General features: G+C 41.5%; 1 pseudogene; it reads left to right on the top strand.

Annotated features, from left to right (window-relative positions):
* The first annotated feature begins 2,248 nt into the window (after window positions 1-2,248).
* On the top strand, window positions 2,249-2,368 carry LOC136642450 (5S ribosomal RNA; annotated as a pseudogene).
* Window positions 2,369-6,795: the final 4,427 nt, after the last annotated feature.

Genomic DNA, 6,795 nt, shown 5'->3' with positions numbered 1-6,795 from the left:
CCTCCAGGAGGTGTTCTAAAACTCAGGGAAGCTGTGCGTGGCCTCTCCAGGCCTCCGAAGGGCACCCCCTTGACATCCCCTCTAGGTGTGGTACCTTGGGCAATGAACTCCCCTGGCCCCCCTTAGCTATGCCATTGCACAGACAAAACTGTGAATTTCAAATTCCATAAATTTCAATGAGATTTTGGCATTTCAGCTGATAGACTGAGAATTTGCTTTGAATCAAGACACTCAGACACTGTACAATATTTGTATTTGAACCACAAAGGAAATGTATGAATTTTGGATTAATTTCAGTCATATTCCAGACATGTTGCCTGCATGAGGGGGCCTTTTAATCAAGAACATCTATTCCCAGTGACTCATTCCATGACTCACTGCTGTGTTTGTCTGGGATCTTTCAGTTCAAAATTCTGTCTGTGAAAACACACACAGAGTGTGATCCTAAGTGCTCATTGCGCCAGCGCAACTCAGGACATCACCTAAAGTTCCATACACTAAATATGTAAAATACTGTCCCCATGAGGCATTACTTCAGTTAATAGTATAGCCAGAGATATTACCGAAATGTTAATAAGTTTCAGTAATGCAGGTATAGACACAAGGGGGACTGCAATAAATAGCAATATATCATCAGCATACATAATCTTAAATACATTATTGTTATATTTATCTCCTTGAATCCTAGAATTTTGCCTGATCACACAAGCTAGACACTCTAAACAGAGATAGAAGATTAGAGGAGAAAGTGGACAACCCTGCCTGGTTCCTTTACCCAAATATATTTTGGGGGACAAACAGCCATTTGTTATTATTTGTGAGGTGGGCCAAGAGTATTACTTCTGCCCTGTGTTTATTCCTAACCACTGTTGGACTGAAGCAAACCTACTTCTAACCATGGTTGTGCAAACTGGGTTTCTGCTCCAATGTAGTGCAATATTAACTACAGTTAACTCTAAAACAGAAAGGGGAGTGTGTGTTTGGGGGGACGGGATGCCTATACAATCAGGAAGGAGGGATGAGGATGTACACACAAGCCTATGTTTCGACATTTGTGCAAAATATACAGGGTGACCCAAAAGTAGGTGGACAGTCAATGATAACATTTATTCCACCTACTGTCCACCTACTTTTGGGTCACCCTGTAATTGTAGTAAAGTTGGATAGCATTTGTGGCACTGGGTCTCTGAAGCAAGTGTATTATTGTGCAACTGAATGCTGGAGGAGTTTTGCTTGTAATTCTTCAGATGGGTGAAAAGTGGATATGACATATGACTGCTAGCAGATTGGAAAGCTGCTGCCCAGATGTCAGAGAAAGGTTATGGAGAGAGGCAACAGCCCTGTCTCCTGGCTTGTCAATTTCTTCTTGGAAGCAAACTACTTGCTCTTTGCCATTTTTCTTTCTAGGGTCAAGGGAAACCATCAGACTCACTCTGATCAAGGCTCAGGACGAGACAACTAAAACATGGTGGAAAAACTAAACTGTTCAACTCAGGATTTTTAACTGTATAACTGTATGAACTGCTGGACATAAACAATTAATTTGCTTGCGAAAATTCTCTGCATGTGTTGGGATTTCTTATTCTCTGAATATGTCGTTTCTCTGTCTGACCTTAAGACTGCAACTTTGATTTGCTTGGTTGGTCAGACAAACTGATTAAACAATTAAAAGGTGTCTCCCGTTTATATTTGGTTATAGAGGAGAGTCATTTTCTATGGGGGCATCTCATCTTTGGGAGTCCTCTCTTAGGAAGGTTTTTGGATACCTTTGTCACTGTTTTCCTGAGCTTTTAATTAAGGACAATGGCTTTCAATCCTGCAGTGGATTACAGCTGATTGTATTCTAAGATGTTGCCTACTACAAAACAAGATAGCTTTATCTAAAAATTTGCATACAAACAATGTTTTATATAAACATAGTTTGTATGCAAATTTATACAGATTTGATCAATTGATTTGATTACTCAAATTGCACGCTGTTAATCAACTAAGGCCAAAACTAAGGCTACACACTTTCTTGGGAGTAAACTCCATTGAACACAAAGGGACTTTCTTCTGAGTAGAGACGCATAGGGTTGTCCTGTAAAATTTCTTCAAATGCTAGTCCTATCTGACATCCAGTTATATCCAGTTTTCTATATTTGATAAGACTTGATATGTGATTTGATTATTTGACATGAAATGGTGTCTACAGCATCAGCCTGTGTCTGATTAGTAGCATGCAGTGGGATGCTAATGTATCTACGGCAGTAGCAGCAACTGTTACCCTGCACATACCCAATCTCATCTGATCTTGGAAGCTAAGCAGGGTCAGGCCTGGTTAGTACTTGGATGGGAGACCGCCTGGGAATACCAGGTGCTGTAGGCTTATACCAGAGTCTTTCGAGACTGAAGGTTGCCAACCAGTTCTCAAGCTCTTGTGTTGAATTTTCCAACCACTAAGTCTTTGCAGGGGCAGCAGTGACGAGATCCCCAGGATCATATTGCTGCGGGGGGGGGGGGGGGGAAGGGGGGTTGTTTTTTTACGGTACTTGCTACCAGGGTCAGGAGGGTGCGAGAGCCCTGGAGAGTGCTCTCCAGGGCACCAAGCAGCTTGTAGAATGTTAAAAAAAAAAGATCACAACCACATCCCGGTTGCGATCGCTAAACCAGAAGTGGGTTGTAATCATTTTTTAAACATTCTACAAGCCACAGGGAACCCTACAGTGCTCTCCATAGGGCTCTCCGCACCCCCTGGACCCTGGCAGCAAGTAAGTAATGTAAATAAAAGCCCCCCTTCCCTTGCAGCAGTGCGATCCTGGTGATTAAAGGGAAAAGGGCAGGGGTTCTCAGGCAGGTGGGTCACAACCCACCAGTCTGAGAACCACTGATCTAGGATATTTAGATTTTAGTTAAGTAGTTCACGCTCAGGACACCTACTTGAATTTCACATTCAAAATATACATCCCAAATGTGAATGGTAAACCATTGTGGTAAATTTCAAATATTTGCAGATTGTTGTTTTTGGGTTAATATACACCAGATATTTGTCATTAGTAAGTCTTAATATTATGCCTATGCACTGCAGGTATTAAAAAATCATAGGTATATGTTAAGTGCAAAGGTCTTGTAAGGCATGTAAACAATTGCTATTAGAACAGCAGATATATTTTGTTTCTCATACCCATTGGGTGACAACAGTCAGAGCATTAAAAATACGACAGATACAAAAATAAAAATCTATGCAACAGGAAGTAAATAAAAATCATCTCTCAATATCATGTAGTGACGCAAAAACTAGTTTATACCAAACTGGTGGGTGGGGCAAGAAGAATCTGAAAATATAACATTTGCTACAGTATACTGGCAGTATTTCAGTAAAAGAAGCTATCCATTAATTCTCTACCAAAAAAACAGTTTGAGTTTTTGTTGTCACAACTGCAACCGCAATCAGTCGCTTTCTTTGTTATGTGTTTGTTCCATTTAAAAGGAATTTGATCTGCTGCAATGCATGCCAATTTCAAAACTCAGACAGTCAGCATTCTGGCAAATCCTTTCAATTTTCTTTGAGTAGGTAGAGTAATACAGACCTACAGCTCCAAGCCTGCAAACTACCACTCATCCTCATACAGAATATTGATCATCACATGGCTTCCAAGAGCCTAGTTCCCATACATTAAAAAGGCAAGCTGCTAAAAAAAAATTCATAACCTTCCAGGTACTTGACTCTTGTTAAGTACTCTGAAAAGCCAAACTGAACTTTAACATCACTGCACTAGGAAGATGCACTGGAACCAAACAGTGTGGACTAAAATCACTTTGGGCACAATCCTAACCAACTTTCCAGCACTGAAGCAAGGGCAGTGCATCCCTGAGGTAAGAGAACAAACATTCCCTTACTTTGAGAAGGCTTCCTGGACTGCCACCCAACTGCAGGATGCAGCACTTGCCCCATCGATGTAGCTGTGTCACAGCACAATCCTGACATGTCGTAAAGCACATTTGCACCTCCTCTAGAGCAATCTGTGCCAGCACATGGAGGTGCACTGGTATACGGAGGCTGCATCAGCCTCTGTGGCGGCTTGCGGGGCAAGCCTTGCATCGACCGAGCTTGGCCGACACAAATGTATGATAAAATGTTAACCACTGCTAATTGGGTAAGAGGCACTTTTTCAAGTGGGTGCTCCTTTTTTTAGCAGGGGGAGAGTAACTGGCCCACCTCACCCCAGCACTGTCTGTTCTAGTGGCTGTCTGCTGGTATTCCTTGGCATCTTTTTAGATTGTGAGCCCTTTTGGGACAGGGAGCCATTTAGTTATTTGATTTTTCTCTGCAAACTGCTTTGTGAACTTTTAGTTGAAAAGCAGTATATAAATACTGTTGTTAATAATAATAATAATAAAATGTAGCTAAATGTATGATAAAATGGCCCTCTGTATAAGCTCTTCATCTCTTAAAAAAAGGCCTTCCCCCCAGACTAAGACCTTTCCAACAGATCTTAAATTATGGAGATGCTCGTATGAGAATTTAAACCACTAGTCTTATCTCCTGGTATCTTATATGTAAACGTGGTTAAGACAGGGCAACAAGACATTGTGGGCACCTACAGTTTCATTTTTACCCTCTGCAGAATGTTTCCTGCATGTTATATGGCTACAAATGACAGAAGTGATGTGTCCTTTGTTTCAGGGGGTACTTAAAAATGATTCACACTTACATGTGGTTGAGAGATAATTTTTCCTGTGCTTGGCATATCCATGTGTCAGTTTATTTATACAATCACCTACAGCAGTGGTACTCAAACTTTTACGGCCAGTGGCTCCCTTGACCCCCTGTGGCTGTTGGCCATGACTCCCCATCATGTTCCTGAGTGTTGGAAATGACATAATTAAACAGGAAGTGGCCAGAAATATTAACTATATTAATATTAATTATATTAATCATATCATTAATTAAATGCAGATCTTAAAAATAATATTATTAATACACAGCAATATACATGCTTTATAAATGATCAGCTGCTGATCACTGTTGAAGACAGGATGCTGGAGTAGGTAGATTTTGTCTAGTCCAGGAGGACTCATTTTTTTCAAACTTTGTAAGCATACCAATAGAATTGTTTTATCAAATGAACTTTGTGAACAACCAGTCTGACCAACATTACACACACCCACCCCTGTGGACCCCAATCCAAGTAGTCATTTCTCCCATTCTCCTTGGATAGCATTGAAACCTTTATTAATTTAATGAAATTAAATTTTTCCAGCAGCTGGTGGGGAAAACAAAAATAGACCATGAAAATATATCAGAGCTGATAAGGGTTTGGTTTGGAAGCTGATTTGTCTCCTATACTAGGAGAGGCACAACCCAATCCTACACATGCCTACTCAGAAGTAAGTCCCATTAGAGTCAATGGGGCTTACTCCCAGGAAAGTGTGGATAGGATTGGGCTGGCAATCGATACATCAATGGCTGATAAGTATTCCCTTCAAATAGCAAGATTCATCACTTTAAAAATACAGCCTCTCCTCTTCAGTCAAACAACAAGATAAATCACTTTAAAAACAGTACCCTTTTTCTGCTCCTGGCCAAGTAAAGTGTGTGCTTCTCTCTCTCCCCCCCCCCCTTGCCATGGAAACAACTTTAAGACCCCTGGTGACTGGTAAAATAGGAAGCATTTTATTTGGGGAGGGGGAGGAAAGCGGGAAGGTTTGGAGATCGAAAGGGGGGAGTGGAAGAGGAAGGGGGTTGAAAAGAGAGATTTCACTTTGATGAGAAGCTTTGATGAGAAGATCCTAGGCTGGGAACTAGGAACCAACCAGACAAGGCTCAGCGAGAGTTAAGGACTGCAAGCTGTGCATGCTCAGTACTTGCCAGATGGGGGTTGGAGTCGAAGAGCTTTGGAAACAACATGCAGCGAACACAGAAGGCGGCAGCCTCGGAGTGGAGGGAGAAGAGGGCGGGGCGGCAGCAGCCACTCTCGCAGCTGAGCAACTCCCGTTTCTTCTGCTTTAAAAAAAAGCGCAGACGGGCAGAAGATGGGCTCGTATTCTGCCCAGGGGTGCAACTGTATCGCTGCGAGAGGACATCCTGCCTCTCCTTTGAGTTCCTGGCACTTCCCTAAGGAGCCGCACCTCAAAGTTTGAATAACACTGACCTACAGACTAGTACTATATGTGTTTTAGATTCATGAGTTCACACAATTGAAGGGTTGTAATTTTATGCAATTTCCCTGCTAATTGGGTAAGAGGCACTTTTTCAAGTGGGTACTCCTCTTTTTAGCAGGGGGAGAGCAACTGGCCCACCTCACCCCAGCAGTGTCTTTTCTAGTGGCTGTCTGCTGGTGTTCTTTTTGCATCTTTTTAGATTGTGAGCCCTTTTGGGACAGGGAGCCGTTAGTTATTTGATTTTCCTCTGTAAACTGCTTTGTGAGCTTTTTGTTGAAAAGCGGTATATAAATACTGTTAATGATAATAATAATATAATATTATGTGTTTAGCTGTTGGGAAATGTCATGTGTGACTTGAGTAGTGTCTTGTGTGGAAATCCAGTTTTACGTAATTGAGCTATAGCATTCCCAATAAAGTCTCATCTAAACAGTAGAGTGTTAAGACATGTGTGCATTAGGTTAATGCAACATTTTTCCATATGCAAGGGCATGGTAGAAAAAGGGCATCATAGCCACCTTGGGCATTTGCTTTGGCATGGGAAATAACTTTTTTGAATGAATGAATGGGAATTTGTGGTTGGTTTACTTCAGGCAAATAGGCTGTTTAGTAATGTTTATGTACATGTGGGCAATTTCGTTCTCTTTTGGA

This window comes from Tiliqua scincoides, chromosome 2 (genome assembly GCF_035046505.1).
Source record: "Tiliqua scincoides isolate rTilSci1 chromosome 2, rTilSci1.hap2, whole genome shotgun sequence".
NCBI classification, from domain to species: Eukaryota; Metazoa; Chordata; class Lepidosauria; order Squamata; family Scincidae; genus Tiliqua; species Tiliqua scincoides.
The sequence above is the reverse complement of the archived record's forward strand: the minus strand, read 5'-3'. Positions and strand labels throughout refer to the sequence as shown.